Source organism: Balaenoptera physalus (genome assembly GCF_965194825.1).
Source record: "Balaenoptera physalus genome assembly, chromosome: 16".
Classification (NCBI taxonomy): Eukaryota; Metazoa; Chordata; class Mammalia; order Artiodactyla; family Balaenopteridae; genus Balaenoptera; species Balaenoptera physalus.
Window position 1 is genome coordinate 35,517,778 of NC_138898.1, and position 24,250 is coordinate 35,542,027.

Genomic DNA, 24,250 nt, shown 5'->3' on the forward strand with positions numbered 1-24,250 from the left:
CGACCTACACGCAGAGGCGGGGCCAAATCCAAAGCTGAACCCCGGGAACTGTGCGAACAAAGAAGAGAAAGGGAAATCTCTCCCAGCAGCCTCGGAAGCAGCAGATTAAAACTCCACAAACAACTTGATGTGCCTGCATCTGTTGAATACCTGAATAGACAACGAATCATCCCAAATTCAGGAGGTGGACTTTGGGAGCAGGATATATTAATTTTTACCCTTTTCCTTTTTTTGTGAGTGTATATGTATATGCTTCTGGGTGAGATTTTGTCTGTATAGCTTTGCTTTATAATAGCTTTATTTTACTTCACTATATTATACTCTCTTTCTTTCTTTCTTTCTATTTTTTATCCCTTTTACTCTGAGCCATGTGGATGAAAGGCTCTTGGTGTGCTAGCCAGGCATCAGAGCTATGCCTCTGAGGTGGGAGAGCCAACTTCAAGACACTGGTCCACAAGAGACCTCCCAGCTCCACGTAATACCAAACGGCGAAAATCTCTCAGAGATCTCCATCTCAACATCAAGACCCAGCTTCACTCAACGACCAGCAAGCTACAGTGCTGGACACCCTATGCCAAACAACTAGCAAGACAGGAACACAGCCCCATCCATTAGCAGAGAGGCTGCCTAAAATCATAATAAGGCCACAGACACCCCAAAATACACCACCAGACGTGGAATTGCCCACCAGAAAGACAAGATCCAGCCTCATCCACCAGAACACAGGCACTAGTTCCCTCCACCAGGAAGCCTACACAACCCACTGAACTAACCTTAGCCACTGGGGAAAGATACCAAAAACAACGGGAACTACGAACCTGCAGCCTGTGAAAAGGAGACCCCAAACACAGTAAGATAAGCAAAATGAGATGACAGAAAAACACACAGCAGATGAAGGAGCAGGGTCAAAACACACCAGACTTAACAGATGAAGAGGAAATAGGTAGTCTACCTGAAAAAGAATTCAGAATAATGATAGTCAGGATGATCCAAAATCTTGGAAATAGAATAGACAAAATGCAAGAAACATTTAACAAGGACGTAGAAGAACTAAAGAGGAACCGAGCAACGATGAAAAACACAATAAATGAAATTAAAAATACTCTAGATGGGATCAATAGCAGAATAACTGAGGCAGAAGAAAGGATAAGTGACCTGGAAGATAAAATGGTGGAAATAACTACTACAGAGCAGGATAAAGAAAAAAGAATGAAAAGAACTGAGGACAGTCTCAGAGACTTCTGGGACAACATTAAACACACCAACATTCGAATTATAGGGGTCCCAGAAGAAGAAGAGAAAAAGAAAGGGACTGAGAAAATATTTGAAGAGATTATAGTTGAAAACTTCCCTAATATGGGAAAGGAGATAGTTAATCAAGTCCGGGAAGCGCAGAGAGTCCCATACAGGATAAATCCAAGGAGAAACACGCCAAGACACATATTAATCAAACTATCAAAAATTAAATATAAAGAAAACATATTAAAAGCAGCAAGGGAAAAACAACAAATAACACACAAGGGAATCCCCATAAGGTTAACAGCTGATCTTTCAGCAGAAACTCTGCAAGCCAGAAGTGAGTGGCAGGATATACTTAAAGTCATGAAGGAGAAAAACCTACAATCAAGACTAATCTACCAAGCAAGGATCTCATTCAGATGTGATGGAGAAATTAAAACCTTTACAGACAAGCAAAAGCTGAGAGAGTTCAGCACCACCAAACCAGCTTTACAACACATGCTGAAGGAACTTCTCTAGGCAAGAAACACAAGAGAAGGAAAACACCTACAATAACAAACCCAAAACATTTAAGAAAATGGGAATAGGAACATACATATCGATAATTACCTTAAATATAAATGGATTAAATGCTCCCACCAAAAGACACAGACTGGCTGAATGGATACAAAAACAAGACCCATATATATGCTGTCTACAGGAGATCCACTTCAGACCTAGGGACACATACAAACTGAAAGTGAGGGGATAGAAAAAGATATTCCATGCAAATGGAAATCAAAAGAAAGCTGGAGTAGCAATTCTCATATCAGACAAAATAGACTTTAAAATAAAGACTATTACAAGAGACAAAGAAGGACTCTATATAATGATCAAGGGATCGATCCAAGAGGAAGGTATAACAATTGTAAATATTTATGCACCCAACATAGGAACACCTCAATACATAAGGCAAATACTAACAGTCATAAAAGGGGAAATCGACAGTAACACAATCATAGTAGGGGACTTTAACACCCCACATTCACCAATGGACAGATCATCCAGAATGAAAATAAATAAGGAAACACAAGCTTTAAATGATACATTAAACAAGATGGACTTAATTGATACTTATAGGACATTCCACGCAAAAACAACAGAATACACATTTTTCTCAAGTGCTCATGGAACATTCTCCAGGATAGATCATATCTTGGGTCACAAATCAAGCCTTGGTAAATTTAAGAAAATTGAAATTGTATCAAGTATCTTTTCCGACCACAACGCTATGAGACTAGATATCAATTACAGGAAAAGATCTGTAAAAAATACAAACACATGGAGGCTACACAATACACTACTTAATAACGAAGTGATCACTGAAGAAATCAAAGGGGAAATCAAAAAATACCTAGAAACAAATGACAATGGAGACACGACGACCCGAAACCTATGGGACGCAGCAAAGGCAGTGCTAAGAGGGAAGTTTATAGCAATACAAGCCTACATCAAGAAACAGGAAACATCTCAAATAAACAACCTAACTTTGCACCTGAAGCAATTAGAGAAAGAAGAACAAGAAAACCCCAAAGCTAGCAGAAGGAAACAAATCATAAAATCAGATCAGAAATAAATGAAAAAGAAATGAATGAAACAATAGCAAAAATCAATGAAACTAAAAGCTGGTTCTTCGAGAAGATAAACAAAATTGATAAACCATTAGCCAGACACATCAAGAGAAAAAGGGAGAAGACTCAAATCAATAGAATTAGAAATGAAAAAGGAGAAGTAACCACTGACACTGCAGAAATACAAACGATCATAAGAGATTACTACAAGCAACTCTATGCCAATAAAATGGACAACCTGGAAGAAATGGACAGATTCTTAGAAATGCACAACCTATTGAGACTGAACCAGGAAGAAATAGAAAATATGAACAGACCAATCACAAGAACTGAAATTGAAACTGTGATTAAAAATCTTCCAACAAACAAAAGCCCAGGACCAGATGGCTTCACAGGTGAATTCTATCAAATATTTAGAGAAGAGCTAACACCTATCCTTCTCAAACTCTTCCAAAATATTGCAGAGGGAGGAACACTCCCAAACTCATTCTATGAGGCCACCATCACCCTGATACCAAAACCAGACAAAGATGTCACAAAGAAAGAAAACTACAGACCAATATCACTGATGAACATAGATGCAAAAATCCTCAACAAAATACTAGCAAACAGAATCCAACAGCACGTTAAAAGGATCATACACCATGATCAAGTGGGGTTTATCCCAGGAATGCAAGGATTCTTCAATATACGCAAATCAATCAACGTGATACATCATATAAACAAATAGAAGGAGAAAAACCATATGATCATCTCAATAGATGCAGAGAAAGCTTTCGACGAAATTCAACACCCATTTATGATAAAAGCCCTGCAGAAAGTAGGCATAGAGGGAACTTTCCTCAACATAATAAAGGCCATATATGACAAACCCACAGCCAACATTGTCCTCAATGGTGAAAAACTGAAACCATTTCCCCTAAGATCAAGAACAAGACAAAGTTGCCCACTCTCACCACTATTATTCAACATAGTTTTGGAAGTGTTAGCCACAGCAATCAGAGAAGAAAAAGAAATAAAAGGAATCCAAATCGGAAAAGAAGAAGTAAAGCTGTCACTGTTTGCAGATGACATGGTACTATACATAGAGAATCCTAAAGATGCTACCAGAAAACTACTAGAGCTAATCAATGAATTTGGTAAAGGAGCAGGATACAAAATTACTGCACAGAAATCTCTTGCATTCCTATACACTAATGATGAAAAATCTGAAAGTGAAATTAAGAAAACACTCCCGTTTACCATTGCAGCAAAAAGAATAAAATATCTAGGAATAAACCTACCTAAGGAGACAAAAGACCTGTATGCAGAAAGTTACAAGACACTGATGAAAGAAATTCAAGATGATACAAATAGATGGAGAGATATACCATGTTCTTGGATTGGAAGAATCAACATTGTGAAAATGACTCTACTACCCAAAGGAATCTACAGATTCAATGCAATCCCTATCAAACTACCACTGGCATTTTTCACAGAACTAGAACAAAAAATTTCACAATTTGTATGGAAACACAAAAGACCCCAAACAGCCAAAGCAATCTTGAGAACGAATATTGGAGCCTGGGGAATCAGGCTCCCTGACTTCAGACTATATTACAAAGCTATAGTAATCAAGACAGTTTGGTACTGGCACAAAAACAGAAATATGGATCAATGGAACAGGATACAAAGCCCAGAGATAAACCCACCCACATATGGTCACCTTATCTTTGATAAAGGAGGCAAGCATATACAGTGGAGAAAAGACAGCCTCTTCAATAAGTGGTGCTGGGAAAATTGGACAGGTACATGTAAAAGTATGAAATTAGAACACTCCCTGACACCATACACACAAATAAACTCAAAATGGATTAAAGACCTAAGTGTAAAGCCAGACACTATCAAACTCTTAGAGGAAAACATAGGCAGAACACTCTATGACATAAATCACAGCAAGATCCTTTTTGACCCAGCTCCTAGAGAAATGGAAATAAAAACACAAATAAACAAATGGGACGTAATGAAACTTAAAAGCTTTTGCACAGCAAAGGAAACCATAAACAAGACCAAAAGACAACCCTCAGAATGGGAGAAAATATTTGCAAATGAAGCAACTGACAAAGGATTAATCTCCAAGATTTACAAGCAGCTCATGCAGCTCAATAACAAAAAAAACGAACAACCCAATCCAAAAATGGGCAGAAGACCTAAATAGACATTTCTCCAGAGAAGATATACAGTTTGCCAACAGACACATGAAAGAATGCTCAACATCATTAATCATTAGAGAAATGCAAATCAAAACTACAATGAGATATCATCTCACACCAGTCAGAACGGCCATCATCAAAGAATCTAGAAACAATAAATGCTGGAGAGGGTGTGGAGGAAAGGAAACACTCTTGCACTGCTGGTGGGAATGTAAATTGTTACAGCCACTATGGAGAACAGTATGGAGGTTCCTTAAAAAACTAAAAATAGAACTACCATATGACCCAGCAATCCCACTACTGGGCATTTACCCTGAGAAAACCATAGTTCAAAAAGAATCATGTACCAAAATGTTCATTGCAGCTCTATTTACAATAGCCAGGACATGGAAGCAACCTAAGTGTCCATCAACAGATGAATGGATAAAGAAGATGTGGCACATATATACAATGGAATATTACTCAGCCATAAAAAGAAATGAAATGGAGGTATTTGTAATGAGGTGGATGGAGTTAGAGTCTGTCATACAGAGTGAAGTAAGTCAGAAAGAGAAAAACAAATATAGTATGCTAACACATATATATGGAATCTAAGGAGAAAAAAAAAAAGGCCATGAAGGACCTAGTGGCAAGATGGGAATAAAGACACAGACCTACTAGAGAATGGACTTGAGGATGTGGGTAGGGGGAGGGGTTAGATGTGACAGGGTGAGAAAGTGTCATGGACATATATACACTACCAAATGTAAAATAGATAGCTAGTGGGAAGCAGCCGCATAGCACAGGGAGATCAGCTCGGTGCTTTGTGACCACCTAGAGGGGTGGGATGGGGAGGGTGGGAGGGAGGGAGATGCAAGAGGGAAGAGATATGGGAACCTATGTATATGTATAACTGATTCACTTTGTTATAAAGCAGAAAATAACACACCATTGTAGAGCAATTATACTTCAATAAAGATGTTTTAAAAAAAAAATTCTGGGTGTGGGATTGAGCAATAATGTTTTAACAGTTCCCTTACTAAGGCGATTCTGATGCCCACTAAAGTTTGAGAATTCTAGTCTAAATGAAGACTAGCAGTCTCCTGCTAGCAGATTAGCAATTAATTTCTAATTAAGTAGTTATTAATTGGAGTAGGCAGCTCTTATATACTTGAACAGAGCTTCCTTCTTTGGGTAGTGGGAGAACTTCTTTTGTAATTTCCAACAGGTACTTGGCAATTTCATAATGGAGGTAACAGACAACCTAAATGTTTGAAGCGGACAATAAGAAAAAGCCCTGTTTTCAAATACACAACTATGATCTGGTAATAAGAGTGTAACAAGTTTGCCAGACACAAAATCAGTATATAAACAACAATTACAATAAAAAGAAAAATAAATTAGTCAATATATTTAGCATATAAAGTAACTGACAAGATCTAAGAAAAGATGTGAAAGATTTCGGGGGATAAAGCTATCAAAATTAATTCAGAGTCACTAAAGACTAAATAAAGAGATATACCATATTCATGGATTGGGTGACTGAATAGATAAATGCATAAATTCCTTCTAAATTAATCTAAAAATTCATTGTAGTAGATATAACGCAAAAGGCACAATTCATGAAAGGAATAAATGATAAGACGGACTTCATTAAAATTTTTAAAAACTGTTCTCTGAAAGACAATGTCAAGAGAATGAGAAGACAAGCCACAGACTGGGAGAAAATATTTACAAAAGACACATCTGATAAAGGACTGTTATTCAAAATATACAAAGAACTTTTAAAACTCAGCAATAAGAAAACAACAATCCGATTAAAAAATGGGCCAAAGTCCTTAACAAACACCTCATCGAAGAAGATTTACAGATGGCAAACAAGCATATGAAAATATGCTTCACATCATATGTCATCAGAGAAATACAAATTAAAACAATTATATACTACTACATGCCTATTAGAATGGCCAAAATCTGGAACACTGACAACACCAAATGCTGGCAAGGATGTGGAGAAATAGGAACTCTCATTCATTGGTGGTGTGAGTGCAAAATGGTACAGTCACTTTGGAAGACAGTTTGGCAGTTTTTTACAAAACTAAACGAAATTTTATTGTACATTCCAGCAATCCTGCTCCTTGGTATTTACCCCAAAAAGTTGAAAATTTATGGCCACACAAAAACCTGCACGTAGATCTTTATCACATCTTTATTCATAATATCCTAAACTTGAAAGCAACCAAGAGCTTTTTCAATAGGTGAAAGGATAAATAAGCCATGGTACATTTAGACAATGGGATATTATTCAATACCAAAAAGAAATGAGCTATCAAATCATGAAAAACATGGAGGAAACAAATTCATATTACTAAGTGAAATAAGCCAACCTGAAAATGCTACATACTCTATCATTTCAACTATATAATGTTCTGGAAATGACAAAACTATGGAGATAGTAAAAAAAGATCCGTGGTTGCCAGGGGTTGGGTGGAATGGGAGGGACAAATAAGCAGAGTACAGACAACTTTTTAGGGTAGTGAAAATACTCTGTATGGTACTGTAATTATGAATACATGTCATCATACATTTGTTCAAACCCATAGAATGTACAGTACCAACAGTGAACTTTAATGTAAACTTTAGACTTTCGGTGATAGTGATGTGTCACTGTAGGTTCATCAGCTATGACAAATGCACCCCTCTGGTGGGCAATGTTGATAATGGGGGAGGCTATGCATGTGTGCAGGCAGAGGGCATACGGGAAATCTTCATTTTAATTTTTCTTTGAACTTAAAATTGTCTAAAAATAAAGTCAAAAAATCATTGTAGTCCAATTTAAAATCATAGAATTTTACAAGATGACACTAAAATTTATTCAGAAAGGCAGAAAGATAAGAATACATAATGTACTTTTGAGGATAAAAACAAAGCATCAAGTATCATGAAACTGTGGAAATTAGGATAGTGTGGTTTTGTGCAAGAATAGACAAATATACCTAGTGTACTAAATACACCAAGAATAGAGAGTCCTCCCACAGATCTATATGTATATGGATACTTGAAATGTGGCAGAAGTAGTGTTGCAGATCAGTGATGAAATGATAGATTTGTCAATAAATTGTGCTAGAAAATTGGATATCCATACTGGGAAAAAGAGAGAAAAATATTTCAACTTTGCACCAGTCACAAAAATAAATTCAAGTTAAAGATCTGTATATGAAAGACAAGGCAGTAATATATTTAGATGATAAGAGGAGAATATTTTTATTACTACTGGTTAAGGAAGGATTTTTAAAACAAGATGAAATTACACTAATTATATTAATTTAGTAGGGTTTTGTGGTAACAAATAGCCAAATTTTAGCTGCTTACAGAAAAATAAGTTCATTTCTTTTCTTGAAACAATGAAGTGTAGTGTTTGTTTGGATTAACAAGAGAGCTTTCCATTACATACTTATTCATGGATATAAACTGAAGGTCATACTTCTGTCTTCACCAGTGGTTTTCCAAGGATATTTTGGATGTGGCCACCACAGGGCACCAGAAAGAAAAAAAGTTCAGTGGAGTCCATACAGTAGGTTCTATGGTTCAAGCCTGAGGAAGGCACAATCACTTCCATTCATATGCCACTGGAGAGAACGTAGTCACTTGACCTAATGGCAAGGTAGTCTGGGAAATTGTAATCTAGGTCTGCTCTCAAGAAGAAGGAGAAAGTGATCACCAGTGATCTATGCCATACTAATCATAAAGCAGATAATATGCCAAATTAAAATGACCAAAAGATAAAAAGAGCTAGCCAGCATGTGGGGCAATGGAAGACAACCTACTAAACAGGACAAAATATTTGCAAATGATATGACTGATAAGGGGCTAATATCCAAAATTTATGAACAGCTCATACAACTCAATATCAAAAAAAACAAAGAAACTAATTAAAAAATGGGCAGAAGAATGGAATAGACCTTTTCCCAAAGATATACAGATGGCCAACAAGCACATGAAAAAATGCTCAATATTGCTAATTATCAGAGAAATGCAGATCAAAACCAGAATAGATATCACCTCACATCTGTCAAAAAGGCTATCATCAAGATGTCTACAAATAACAAATGTTGGCAAGGATGTGGATAAAAGGGAACGCTCGTGCACTGTTTGTGGGATTGTAAATTGGTGCAGTCACTGTGGAAAACAGTATGGAAGTTCCTCAAAAAGCTAAAAATAGAACTACCATGTAATCCAGAAATTCCACTGATGGGTATATATCTGAAGAAAATGAAAACACTAATTTGAAAAGATACTTGCACCCTAACATTCATAGTGGCACTGTTTACAATAGCCAAGATATGGAAGCAACCTAAGTGCTCATGAACAATGAATGGATAAAGAAGTTGTGGTATATATATATACACAATGGAATATTACTCAGCTTTTTGAAATTCTGCCATTTGCAACAGTGTGGATGGACCTAAGGAGTATTGTGTTTAGTGAAATGAGTCAGACAAAGAAAGACAAATACTGTATGCTATCACTTATATGTGGAATCTAAAAAATAAAATGAATGACTATAACAAAACAGAAATAGACTTACAGATATAGAGAATGAAAACTAGTAGTTACCAGAGGGGAGAGGGAGGTGGGGAGGGGTGAGATAGGGGTATGGGATTAAGATACACAAACTACTAAGTATAAAATAAATAAGAAACAAGATGTATTATACAACACAGGGAAATATAGCCATTATTTTGTAATAACTTTAAATGGAGTATAATCTATAAAAATATTGAATCATATGTTGTACACCTGATACAAATATAATATTGTAAATCAACTATAATATTTTAAAAAAGGGGCAATGAAAACTCTTTTCCACCACTGGTGGGAATATAAATTTTTATACTCACTTTAAAAACGGTTGGGCATCATCTAAAGTAGCCCAAAGTTGGCACACCCTATGACGTAGCCATTCTGCTGCTTAGGCATTCATGCTAGAGAAATTTTGCATGTTTACCTCAGAGGATAATATAAATATTCACGACAGCAATGTTTGAATTGCACTCGCCACCAAATAAAAATATCCCAAATGTCCATTAATAATAAAGTGGATAAATCAATGTTATTGATGTACTGGAAAACTCTAGAACATGAAAGTGAATAAATTCTAGCTACTTAGAACAAAATAGATAAACCTTTCAAACATAATATTGAATAAAGAAGTAAATCATGAGGAATACAGGATAATTCAGGAGAATAAAGCCTACAAAGTCTTCAAAGAAAAGTTTGACAAAGAATTTTTTTTTAAACAACTTTATTGAAGTATAATTGCTTCACAATGGTGTGTTAGTTTCTGCTTTATAACAAAGTGAATCAGCTACACATATACACACGTTCCCATATCTCCTCCCTCCCGCATCTCCTTCCCTCCCACCCTCCCCATCCCACCCCTAAGGCGGTCACAAAGCACCGAGCTGATCCCCCTGTGCTATGTGGCTGCTTCCCACTAGCTATCTATTTTACATTTGGCAGTGTATATATGTCCATGACACTCCCTCACCCTGTCACATCTCACCCCTCCCCCTCCCCATATCCTCAAGTCCATTCTTTAGTAGATCTGTGTCTTTATTCCCATCTTGCCACTAGGTTCTTCATGACCTTTTTTTTTTTTTTCCTTAGATTCCATATATATGTGTTAGCATACGGTATTTGTTTTTCTCTTTCTGACTTACTTCACTCTGTATGACAGACTCTAACTCCATCCACCTCATTACAAATACCTCCATTTCATTTCTTTTTATGGCTGAGTAATATTCCATTGTATATATGTGCCACATCTTCTTTATCCATTCATCCGATGATGGACACTTAGGTTGCTTCCATGTCCTGGCTATTGTAAATAGAGCTGCAATGAACATTTTGGTACATGACTCTTTTTGAATTATGGTTTTCTCAGGGCATATGCCCAGTAGTGGGATTGCTGGGTCGTATGGTAGTTCTATTTTTAGTTTTTTAAGGAACCTCCATACTGTTCTCCATAGTGGCTGTATCAATTTACATTCCCACGAACAGTGCAAGAGGGTTCCCTTTTCTCCACACCCTCTCCAGCATTTATTGTTTGTAGATTTTTTAATGATGGCCATTCTGACTGGTGTGAGATGATACCTCATTGTAGTTTTGATTTGCATTTCTCTAAGGATTAATGATGTTGAGCATTCTTTCATGTGTCTGTTGGCCATCTGTATGTCTTCTTTGGAGAAATGTCTATTTAGGTCTTCTGCCCATTTTTGGATTGGGTTGTTTGTTTTTTTGTTATTGAGCTGCATGAGCTGCTTGTAAATCCTGGAGATTAATCCTTTGTCAGTTGCTTCATTTGCAAATATTTTCTCCCATTCGGAGGGTTGTCTTTTTGTCTTATTTATGGTTTCCTTTGCTGTGCAAAAGCTTTTAAGTTTCATTACGTCCCATTTGTTTATTTGTGTTTTTATTTCCATTTCTCTAGGAGCTGGGTCAAAAAGGATCTTGCTGTGATTTATGTCATAGAGTGTTCTGCCTATGTTTTCCTCTAAGAGTTTGATAGTGTCTGGCTTTACACTTAGGTCTTTAATCCATTTTGAGTTTATTTGTGTGTATGGTGTCAGGGAGTGTTCTAATTTCATACTTTTACATGTACCTGTCCAATTTTCCCAGCACCACTTATTGAAGAGGCTGTCTTTTCTCCACTGTATATGCTTGCCTCCTTTATCAAAGATAAGGTGACCATATGTGGGTGGGTTTATCTCTGGGCTTTGTATCCTGTTCCATTGATCTATATTTCTGTTTTTGTGCCAGTACCAAACTGTCTTGATTACTATAGCTTTGTAATATAGTCTGAAGTCAGGGAGCCTGATTCCCCAGGCTCCATTTTTCATTCTCAAGATTGCTTTGGCTGTTTGGGGTCTTTTGTGTTTCCATACAAATTGTGAAATTTTTTGTTCTAGTTCTGTGAAAAATGCCAGTGGTAGTTTGATAGGGATTGCATTAAATCTGTAGATTGCTTTGGGTAGTAGAGTCATTTTAACAATGTTGATTCTTCCAATCCAGGAACATGGTATATCTCTCCATCTATTTGTATCATCTTGAATTTCTTTCATCAGTGTCTTATACTTTTCTGCATACAGGTCTTTTGTCTAGTTAGGTAGGTTTATTCCTAGATATTTTATTCTTTTTGCTGCAATGGTAAACGGGAGTGTTTTATTAATTTCACTTTCAGATTTTTCATCATTAGTATATAGGAATGCAAGAGATTTCTGTGCATTAATTTTGCATCCTGCTCCTTTACCAAATTCATTGATTAGCTCTAGTAGTTTTCTGGTAGCAGTTTTAGGATTCTCTATGTATAGTATCATGTCATCTGCAAACAGTGACAGCTTTACTTCTTCTTTTCCGATTTGGATTCCTTTTATTTCTTTTTCTTCTCTGATTGCTGTGGCTAACACTTCCAAAACTATGTTGAATACTAGTGCTGAGAGTGGGCAACCTTGTCTTGTTCCTGATCTTAGTGGAAATGGTTTCAGTTTTTCACCATTGAGGACAATGTTGGCTGTGGTTTTGTCATGTATGGCCTTTATTATGTTGAGAAAAGTTCCCTCTATGCCTACTTTCTGCAGGGCTTTTATCATAAATGGGTGTTGAATTTTGTCGAAAGCTTTCTCTGCATCTATTGAGATGATCATATGGTTTTTCTCCTTCAATTTGTTAATATGATGTATCACGTTGATTGATTTGCGTATATTGAAGAATCCTTGCATTCCTGGGATAAACCCCACTTGATCATGGTGTATGATCCTTTTAATGTGCTGTTGGATTCTGTTTGCTAGTATTTTGTTGAGGAGTTTTGCATCTATGTTCATCAGTGATATTGGCCTGTAGTTTTCTTTCTTTGTGACATCTTTGTCTGGTTTGGGAGTGTTCCTCCCTCTGAAATATTTTGGAAGAGCTTGAGAAGGATAGGTGTTAGCTCTTCTCTAAATGTTTGATAGAATTCACCTGTGAAGCCATCTGGTCCTGGGCTTTTGTTTGTTGGAAGATTTTTAATCACAGTTTCAATTTCAGTGCTTGTGATTGTTCTGTTCATATTTTCTATTTCTTCGTGGTTCAGTCTCGGTAGGTTGTGCATTTCTAAGAATCTGTCCATTTCTTCCAGGTTGTCCATTTTATTGGCATAGAGTTGCTTGTAGTAATCTCTCATGATCGTTTGTATTTCTGCAGTGTCAGTGGTTACTTCTCCTTTTTCATTTCTAATTCTATTGATTTGAGTCTTCTCCCTTTTTCTCTTGATGAGTCTGGCTAATGGTTTATCAATTTTGTTTATCTTCTCGAAGAACCAGCTTTTAGTTTCATTGATTTTTGCTATTGTTTCATTCATTTCTTTTTCATTTATTTCTGATCTGATCTTTATGATTTCTTTCCTTCTGCTAGCTTTGGGGTTTTTTTGCTCTTCTTTCTCTAATTGCTTTAGGTGCAAGGTTAGGTTGTTTATTCGAGGTGTTTCCTGTTTCTTGATGTAGGCTTGTATTGCTATAAACTTCCCTCTTAGCACTGCTTTTGCTGCATCCCATAGGTTTTGAGTCGTCGTGTCTCCATTGTCATTTGTTTCTAGGTATTTTTTGATTTCCCCTTTGATTTCTTCAGTGATCACTTCGTTATTAAGTAGTGTATTGTGTAGCCTCCATGTGTTTGTATTTTTTACAGATCTTTTCCTGTAATTGATATCTAGTCTCATAGCATTGTGGTCGGAAAAGATACTTGATACAATTTCAATTTTCTTAAATTTACCAAGGCTTGATTTGTGACCCAAGATATGATCTATCCTGGAGAATGTTCCATGAGCACTTGAGAAAAATGTGTATTCTCTTGTTTATGGGTGGAATGTCCTATAAATTTCAATTAAGTCCATCTTGTTTAATGTATCATTTAAAGCTTGTGTTTCTTTATTTATTTTCATTTTGGATGATCTATCCATTGGTGAAAGTGGGGTGTTAAAGTCCCCTACTATGACTGTGTTACTGTCGATTTCCCCTTTTATGGCTGTTAGTATTTACCTTATGTATTGAGGTGCTCCTATGTTGGGTGCATAAATATTTACAATTGTCATATCTTCCTCTTGGATCGATCCCTTGATCATTATATAGTGTCCTTCTTTGTCTCTTGTAATAGTCTTTATTTTAAAGTCTATTTTGTCTGATATGAGAATTGCTACTCCAGCTTTCTTTTGATTTCCATTTGCATGGAATATCTTTTTCCATCCCCTCACTTTCAGTCTGTAAGTGTCTCTAGGTCTGAAGTGGGACTCTTGTAGACAGCATATATATGGGTCTTGTTTTTTTTATCCATTCAGCCAGTCTGTGTCCTTTGGTGGGAGCATTTAATCCATTTACATTTAAGGTAATTATCGATATGTATGTTCCTATTCCCATTTTCTTAAATATTTTGGGTTTGTTATTGTAGGTGTTTTCCTTCTGTTGTGTTTCTTGCCTAGAGAAGTTCCTTCAGCATGTGTTGTAAAGCTGGTTTGGTGGTGCTGAACTCTCTCAGCTTTTGCTTGTCTGTAAAGGTTTTAATTTCTCCATCACATCTGAATGAGATCCTTGCTGGGTAGAGTCACGTTGGTTGTAGGTTTTTCTCCTTCATGACTTTAAGTATATCCTGCCACTCCCTTCTGGCTTGCAGAGTTTCTGCTGAAAGATCAGCTGTTAACCTTATGGGGATTCCCTTGTGTGTTATTTGTTGTTTTTCCCTTGCTGCTTTTAATATGTTTTCTTTATATTTAATTTTTGATAGTTTGATTAATATGTGTCTTGGCGTGTTTCTCCTTGGATTAATCCTGTATGGGACTCTCTGTGCTTCCCGGACTTGATTAACTATTTCCTTTCCCATATTAGGGAAGTTTTCAACTATAATCTCTTCAAGTATTTTCTCAGTCCTTTTCTTTTTCTCTTCTTCTTCTGAGACCCCTATAATTCGAATGTTGGTGTGTTTAATGTTGTCCCAGAGGTCTCTGCGACTATCCTCAGTTCTTTTCATTCTTTTTTCTTTATTCTGTTCTGCAGCAGTGAATTCCACCATTCTGCCTTCCAGGTCACTTATTCGTTCTTCTGCCTCAGTTATTATGCTATTGATCCCATCTAGAGTATTTTTAATTTCATTTAATGTGTTTTTCATCGTTGCTTGGTTCCTCTGTAGTTCTTGTACATCCTTGTTAAATGTTTCTTGCATTTTGTCTATTCTATTTCCAAGATTTTGGATCATCTTTACTATCATTATTCTGAATTCTTTTTCTGGTAGACTGCCTATTTCCTCGTCATTTGTTAGGTCTGGTGTGTTGACCCTGCTCCTTCACCTGCTGTGTAGTTTTTTGTCTTTTCATTTTGCTTATCTTTCTGTGTTTGGGTTCTCCTTTTCACAGGCTACAGGTTTGTAGTTCTTGTTCTTTTTGGTATCTGTCCCCAGTGGCTAAGTTTGGTTCAGTGGGTTGTGTAGGCTTCCTGGTGGAGGGGACTAGTGCCTGTGTTCTGGTGGATGAGGTTGGATCTTGTCTTTCTGCTGGGCAGGTTCACGTCTGGTGGTGTGTTTTCGGGTGTCTGTGGCCTTATTATGTTTTTAGGCAGACTCTCTGCTAATGGATGGGGCTGTGTTCCTGTCTTGCTAGTTGTTTGGCATAGGGTGTCCAGCTCTGTAGCTTGCTGGTCGTTGAGTGAAGCTGGGTCTTGATGTTGAGATGGAGATCTCTGAGATATTTTTGCCGTTTGGTATTACATGGAGCTGGGAGGTCTCTTGTGGACCAGTGTCCTGAAGTTGGCTCTCCCACCTCAGAGGCACAGCCCTGATGCCTGCCTAGAGCACCAAGAGCCTTTCATCCACACGGCTCAGAATAAAAGGGAGAAAAAAATAGAAAGAAAGAAAGAGGATAAAATAAAATAAAATAAAGCTATTATAATAAAAAATAAGGAAAAAAATTTTCAGAATAAATATATTCAGAAAAAATTTTTTTAATTTTTAAAAATAGATTTATTAATTTTTTTTAGTAAAAAATAAGAAAAAAATATTAAGAAAAAAATTTTTTAATTTTTTAAAATAAAATATATGAAAAAACTTATTAAAATTTTTTTTTTAATTTCTAAAAATAGAAAATAAGGAAAAAATTATTAAGAAAACATTTATTAGGAAAAAATTTTTTTAAGTAAAAAAAAAAAAAAAAAAAAAAAAAAATCACACGGACGGACCTAACCCTAGGACTAATGGTGAAAGCAAAGCTATACAGACAAAATCTCACCCAGAAGCATACACATATACACTCACAAAAAAAGGAAAAGGGGAAAAATTAATATATCCTGCTCCCAAAGTCCACCTCTTGAATTTGGGATGATTCGTTGTCTATTCAGGTATTCAACAGATGCAGGCACATCAAGTTGTTTGTGGAGCTTTAATCCGCTGCTTCTGAGGCTGCTGGGAGAGATTTCCCTTTCTCTTCTTTGTTCGTACAGCTCCTGGCGTTCAGATTTGGATTTGGATCCACCTCTGCATGTAGGTCGCCTGAGGGCATCTGTTCCCGGCCCAGACAGACCGGGGTTAAAGGAGCAGCTGCTTCAGGGGCTCTGGCTCACTCAGGCCGTGGGGAGGGAGGGGTACAGAGGAGGCGGGGCGAGCCTGCGGCGGCTGAGGCTGGCGTGACGTTGCAGCAGCCTGAGGCGCGCAGTGCGTTCTCCCGGGGAAGTTGTCCCTGGATCACGGGACGCTGGCAGTGGCGAGCTGCACAGGCTCCCGGGAGGGGCGGTGTGGAGAGTGACCTGTGCTCGCACACAGGCTTCTTGGTGGTGGCAGCAGCAGCCTTAGCGTCTCCTGCCCGTCTCTGGGGTCCGTGCTAATAACCGCGGCTCGCGCCCGCCTCTGGGGTCTGTGCTGATAGCCGCGGCTCGCGCCCGTCTCTGGAGTTCGTTTAGGCAGCGCTCTGAATCCCCTCTCCTTGCGCGCCACGAAACAGAGAGGCAAGAAAAAGTCTCTTGCCTCTTCGGCAGCTGCAGACTTTATCCCGGACTCTCTCTCGGTTAGCACCGAAGCCCGAGCCTCAGCTCCCAGCCCCCGCCTGCCCTGGCAGCTGAGCAGACAAGCCTCTCGGGCTGGTGAGTGCTACTCAGCACCGATCCTCCATGGGGGAATCTCTCCGCTTTGCCCTCCGCATCCCTTGTGGCTGCGCTCTCCTCCATTGCTCCGAAGCTTCCCCCCTCTGGCACCCGCAGTCTCTGCCCGTGAAGGGGCTTCCTAGTGTGTGGAAACCTTTCCTCCTTCACAGCTCCCTCCCACTGGTGCAGGTCCCATCCCTATTCTTTTGTCTCTATTATTTCTTTTTTCTTTTGCCCTACCCTAGTACGTGGGGAGTTTCTTGCCTTTTGGGAGGTCTGACGTCTTCTGCCAGCATTCAGTGGGTGTTCTGTAGGAGCAGTTCCACGTGTAGATGTATTTCTACTGTATCTGTGGGAAGGAAGGTGATCTCCGCGTCTTACTCTTCCGCCATCTTGCCCCTCCTCCCCGACAAAGAATTTTATATGCCTATTTATACTCATTTTGAGTACAAAAATGAAAAAATGGTTTTGAATATGCAAGGACTTATGATTCCCTTTATCATTACAAAGAGCTCTGGATATTGAAAAGTTTGGAATATAGTTCTCCATACTGGACTGTGGGTACTGTCAGGTATCCATACAAAAATACCTAGTTCTTCCTACCTTAATTTTGGGTTACCTGTATGCAAACATTTTAAAAAGTAGAACTACGTGCCCTATTGCTAGTTTCTAGAGCCCAACATCTCATGTCAGGAAATTTAGGTTCTTCCAACTGAGAATAATGCAATGTTGTAACAGCAGGTGCCTCAGAATATGAATGATATCTAGAATATTTAAGATATTCTAATTGTTGATGCTTGATTTCCCAATTTTTGTGGTGATAGTCTTTCTACAGACCTCCTTCAAAAATATTGGTAATTCTAATAAATCTTGGTGACTAGAGAGGTATTTAATGCCTCAGTATTTGGTTCCTGACATACTAGAATTCCCATTTAAAGTTGTGAATGGCAGAACTGCCCAGTCCCTGATCCCCTTTTGTCTCAAGAAAACCCTCACCTAGTCCTTATTCCTTTGCACATGCTTTTTTCCTAGGAAATTAGGATGTACCTGGATATTTGTTCTTCTGGGTGGTATCTGGTTTATATACAGAGAACAAGAGCAAAGATGGACTAGTTTACTGTAGAGTACTTAGGAATGATGGCCCAGGAGAATTAGTATGAGCTAAATTTAGTATTCAAAAAAGACAAAGATCTACCCAAGGAAACCAGGCTCAGTCAACACATCTAAGAGGCATGAGCAAATCTGGAATTAGGAGGTGAAACTCAGAGCCAAGTGGAAGCCAAAAAGCTAGGAACAAATCTGGGAGTAAAATGAAGAAAGGCCCAAATGAGTTTGTGCTTTCATTGGAGAGCAGCCATGTGGAATCATGACCTTTCATATTGTCATAAAGGTACAGGACAGAGAAGGCTTACAGGAAAGTGATCTTGGTGGGATATAATTATTCCGATGGTAATAACAGAAAGCTATTGCAAGAATCTAGGGTAGTGATGATGGTGTCCTGAGACTGAGAACCAAGGGCCTCTGTGGGGAGAAGTGGTTTGACTTCAGCAACAGTTTGAGGGAAGAGATGACAGGATTCACTGACGTACGTGAGAGGGGAGTCAAGGAGGTCTTCACTAGCTGAGATGGGAAAGACTGAAGGAAGAATTTTTGAAGTGTGGGGTTGAAATTAGGAGTTTGGTTTTGGATATAAGTTTAAGATGTCTGAAAAACATCCAAGTGGAGATGTTACTTTCAGCAGGAGGCTCAACAAACAACAGCTGTTGTAGGTGTTTCTTTTCATCACCTCAATGTTCATCAGTGGTTAATCCCTGGAAGCTGGGACCTGATAACATCTGTCTCAGATGGAAAGATTCTGACCCACCAGATGCCACTCACACTTGTGTTTCCCTTTCCACATAAACTCTCTAATATGCAGTCTAGTTGATCTCACTCTCTTCTGTTGACTTTACCTGTCGTCCTGTGATATCCAAACTTAAGCAGGGACTGTATTAGGAAGCTCAGAGAACTTCTATCTCCATTGCCAATTCTGTGGGGTCATTCATTCACTAAACAGGTTTACTAAGCACCTACTTGGAGAGTCAAAATCAAGCCTTCATTACCCATTACCCATATATTGGTGTGTCTTCCTTCTGTTTCACCCTCCGTACTTCCTTATTCCTCTTTAAGGGATCCTTATCTCAGGCTCTGCTTTCAGAGGAACATACATTATGCCATTCAAGCAACAGCCAGCAATGAATTAGAATAAACTGTTGAAGCCATAATGGATGTCCTCTTCACATGGACAGGTGAGGACATGGGAGAATGTTGTTTGGAGGCCTCCATATTGAGATCTGCAGGAAGAGAAGAAAGAGAAGGATGGCTGTGGACAGAACCGGCTACCATTCAGGTTCTCTGCTGGTCTGACACACCTTATTTTCTGACTTTGGAATGGAAATGCACACTGGGGTGGTTGGGCCTTGGACCTTGGTAGATGTCAGAGTGGAGTCCTAAGGTTCTGTCCTGGAAGCTCACATTGTTGCCCCTGGGCCTTAACCCTCCTGCAAGGCTCTATATTTGCAGCTGCACATGCACAGGTCACTCCTCTGTTCTGGCCTCCAACAGTCCCGCCTCTGCAGATATTTTGGCCCAAGCCCTTTGCTTGCACCTGGCTAGGCCCCTGGGTTGAGGCATCTCTGCACTGTGACTCTGAGTGGGGTGGGGTTGAAGTGTTTTCACGAATTGGGGTTTGGTTGATAGATGGCATGAGTCAGACTCTTTAAGGAGGAGTATGGGATAAGTCGCCTCTGGCACCCAGGGAAACAGGTGTTTCTCACCCCACAACTCCCCTGCAGGTCCCTATAGATCTCCTAAGATACCGTGGGACTGGTTTCTTCTGGGAAGAGTTGTCATGGCAGCAGCTCTTTGGGCCTGAAACCCCCCACCCCTGATGCTCAGTGCATCCCAACCCACCCTTTCCCTGACCTCCATCAGGACCTGCGCTTACACCCCACACATGGCCAAAGCCACAGTTGCGCACCCTATGGGCTCCTGTTTGCCTTCTTGGGAAGCTCCACTTCACCTACACACACATCAGGCCTGGACCTGGACCTGGCAGTCCTGTGTTCAAAGAGGAGATTCTCTGATGGAGGGGTTTGGGTGAAGGGGCCAGCTTTCCTATGGCTGGGTGCTGGCAGCTGGGATGCATCAAAGGAGAGAACAATGTGCTGAGGCTGTTCTTCAGGGGAAAGGCTCCAGGAGCAGGCAGCGATAGTCTCAGGGACAAGTTCGAGACACTTCAAAGCTGCTGAGAGAAATACCTGACCAGGTGGATGTGGGTGAGTGTCTGGGTCTTTTTGTGAGTGTGGGTTTGTATGTATGTTTTCATGTGTTTCTTTCTTTTCCAAATCTCACTTCGTGGAGTACACTAAACTGACTAGCCCTAGCTTTCTGTATGGCAGTGCTCAGGATGGGTAGTCCAAGTGCCTTAGGACCAGCTGTAGCCTGTGTACTCCTTGGTATACAGTAGACCCCCTGACCCATGGTTTTGCTTTCTGAGGTTTCAGTTACCCACAGTCAACCAAGGTCTGATAATATTAAATGGAAGATGGCAGTGAATATGGCGGATTCCATTATGAAGTCAGATTATGAGGGTCCCAATAGCCGTTCAGCTAGAACAGGCTGACTTGGGAGCACTTTGTCTACGAGGCTGTCTCCAGCAGCCGGTGGCTGAAAGAATAGGTCTCTGCATGTGCTGCCAGAATCTTAAACTTTTATATAGAGGTCTTCACTGGGTTCAGTCATGGATTCGGTACAGATGGTCTCAAGAACACCTTACTCTCTCAAGGTTGTGTCCTTGAAACAGCTTCCAAGCCTGAGGGTCTACAACCTGCATGAAGACGAGATCACCCAGGGAGGACTGCAAGCCGTGATTCTTGCCACGAACCCTGCTGCTGCCATTGTGGAATCCGGCTTCCCCTGCCTCTCTGTCTGAAGCAAGGTCCTGGAGCAACACCCCACTTTGTGCAGTGGACCGCAGGCAGGACATGGCAGCCAAAATATTTTCTTTTTGAGATTGTATAATATCAAATTAATTTCCAAGAACTCAGATGTAAAATTCAGAGCCAACTTTCTATAAAGTCACCTGCTATTCTATTATTAGCATGACCAACACCTGGGCTATAAATGATCTCCAGCATTTTGTCTCCTAGACAGAGAAGGCTGTGGGGTCTTTTGAGTCAGTCTCTTATTTCCTTCATGTTTAGAGAGGTGGCTAAAAAGCCAATATCTGCAGTGGACAGTGGGCCAGAGGTGGACTGGACAAGAGTGTGTATGTTCCTAGTGCCTTGTAGGTGTGTAGGAGCAAGGAAGAAGTGTTTCTGACTTTTTAAGAGAAACCAAGAATCTAGATTTTCGTGTGAAATTCCCCCATATTTAATGCCGCTAATTGCAGTATTTTAAAATCTTAGTGTGAGAAATAAAAAACCTCCATCCTGGAGCTCAGTTTCACACTTTTGTCACTAGTTTCCAACCTCTATTTTAGAGACTCATATCTACTTTGACATCATAAGAAAGGACTACTTTATAACGGAAGCACCATCAGAAATCTTCTGCTGACCCCATGCATCATAGCCTTGGTATATAAAGGGTAGTCTCTGGCCAGCTGTATCAGCATCGCCTTGGAGCTCCTTCCCAGGCTCCACCCAGACCCACTAAGTCAGGACCTGCTTTATAAAAAGTTCCCTAGGTGATTCATATGCACATTAATATTTGAGATGCATTGCTTGAGTTTGCCTTTTGTGGAAGAAAAAAAAATCAGACTAAATACAGCTCTGATTTAAGTCTACTTATATGGAGAGGAAAAAGAATACTGCAGAAGTCAAAGAGACACCTACAACAGTAACAGCTAGCAAAAAATGTTAAAGTGGCCTGTCGAAGAAGTATATATTCTCTGTTTTGGTATATACAGTTAATTAGTTGAGGAATACAGTTAAGTAAGGCATATCTTTTCACTATTTTTAGCAAAATTCTGTGTATTTCCTGTAATGATAGATTTTTTATTGGATTATTCAGTCAATTATATATATTAAGAATCTGTTATACACATGCTGCTATCCTGAACACTGTACCCAGGAATGGATAAGGCACAGTTTCATCCTCACTGCACTTGATATCTAAATGACAAAATAAAACAAGGGTTGCCAGAGGCATATCATTGAGTGGAAATTCAGTATGAAGAGGCAGAGTTTGCCAAATGCCCAATAATTCATCTGCATCACAATCATTCATCACAATATTGTATTCACATTTTTATTTGAGTGTTTATTTGTAAACGTCTGTCTACCCTTCTGCATTGAAAGCCCTTTGTTTGCAGGGACTAATATTTGTTGAATGATATGCCCACTGCTTACTTCCACATTTACATAAGCTCTCTGCCCAGGGAAGGAGAATGTAAAAGAAATATTATAGGAAACAACATGCTTGATTCATTTCCTATAATATGTAGAATGTCTTTCTCTAGAGAGAATATACATGAAGTCAAATTAACTGAACTTTTAAAACACCTTTACTGAGATACAATACACATACTATACAGTTAACTCATTTAAAGTATGATTTTTGGTATATTCAGAGTTGTGCAACTATCACTGCAATTAATTTTAAAATCTTTTCATTAACCCCCAAAGAAACTCCATACCTCTTAGCTTTCACACCCTGCCCCTCCCCAATTCCCTAGCCCTTTACTCCAGCCTTGGCAATCACTACTCTACTTCTTAACTCTATAGATTTGCTTATCCTGGATGTTTAATATGAATGGGGTCATACAACATGTGGTCCTTTGTGACTGGATTTTTTTCATTTAGCACAGTGTTTTAAAACTGCACTAAATTTCATTTTCATTCTACATTTCCTTGAAATAGAAAAAATAAACTTTGGCTAAGGAAGATGTTAGATTATAGAAGTATGCATGGCCCCAAATCTGAGCTGCATCAAGCTTTTGTTTATCAACTTAGAAACACACGCATTCCTTCTGTTTCTCTTTCATTTGTCTTGGACCAAGTTTTTACTGGATGCTTGGTGGGACTTATGTGAGAACTGGCTGGTTCTAGGAAAAATTATGAAATGAATGAAGCTTACTTTTCATATCTCTTCTTTATACTTTTATCTTTCTCTTCCTCTTAGATGTCTGACATTTTCATGGTACATCTTTATTCATCATAAAGTGATTTTGCCATAATTAATGGCAAAATTTAAAATTTTTGTCAATAATATTTTAATTTCCATAGAAGCCTTCAATTTTCCTATCTAAGGGGAGAAACTGTGAATTTTTTGGAAGACAGGGAAAGGCACAACTATTTTTGGTTAAGGTCAATTTCTTAGATATTTGTTGAGAGCCTACCATATGCTAGGTGTTGGGCAAGTTCATATCAGAGAGATGAAGTAATTTGCCCAAAGACAGCTATTAAGTGGTAAAATCAGAATTTTTAAAAAAAGGATAGTTGATTTACAATATTGTGTTAGTTTCAGGTGTACAGCAAAGTGATTCAGATATATATAGATATAGATATATTCTTTTTTCAGATTATTTTCCATTATAAGTTATTACAAGATATTGAATATAGTTCTCAGTGCTATACAGTAAATCTGTGTTGTCTATTGGTAAAAGCAGAATTTGAGTGCAGTTTTTCCTGGTTGCAGAGCCTCAGTGCTTAATTATTTTGATATACTGCCTCTCCTTAATGCTCTTTAGTCACCCTATAGTCTGCAGCCTACAACAGTTCCACCTCTTCCCTCCTAAAACATACACAGGAAATGTAATTTGGTATTTATTCTGTCTCTTGTCTCTCTTAAGAGAATGTTATCCATGCTATCAGTTGTGGTTCCTACTGGTCATTTAAAAAGTATGAACGTTGGTTTTATGTTCTGCAATTTTATGGAATTCATTTATTGGTTCTAATAGATTTTTGGTGTTGTTTTTAGGGTTTTCCATATGTAAGATTATGTCATTTGCAAACAAAGACAAGTTACTTCTTCCTTTCTGACTTGGACACCTTGTATTTATTTTTCTTGCCTGATTACTTTTGCTAGGAATTGAATA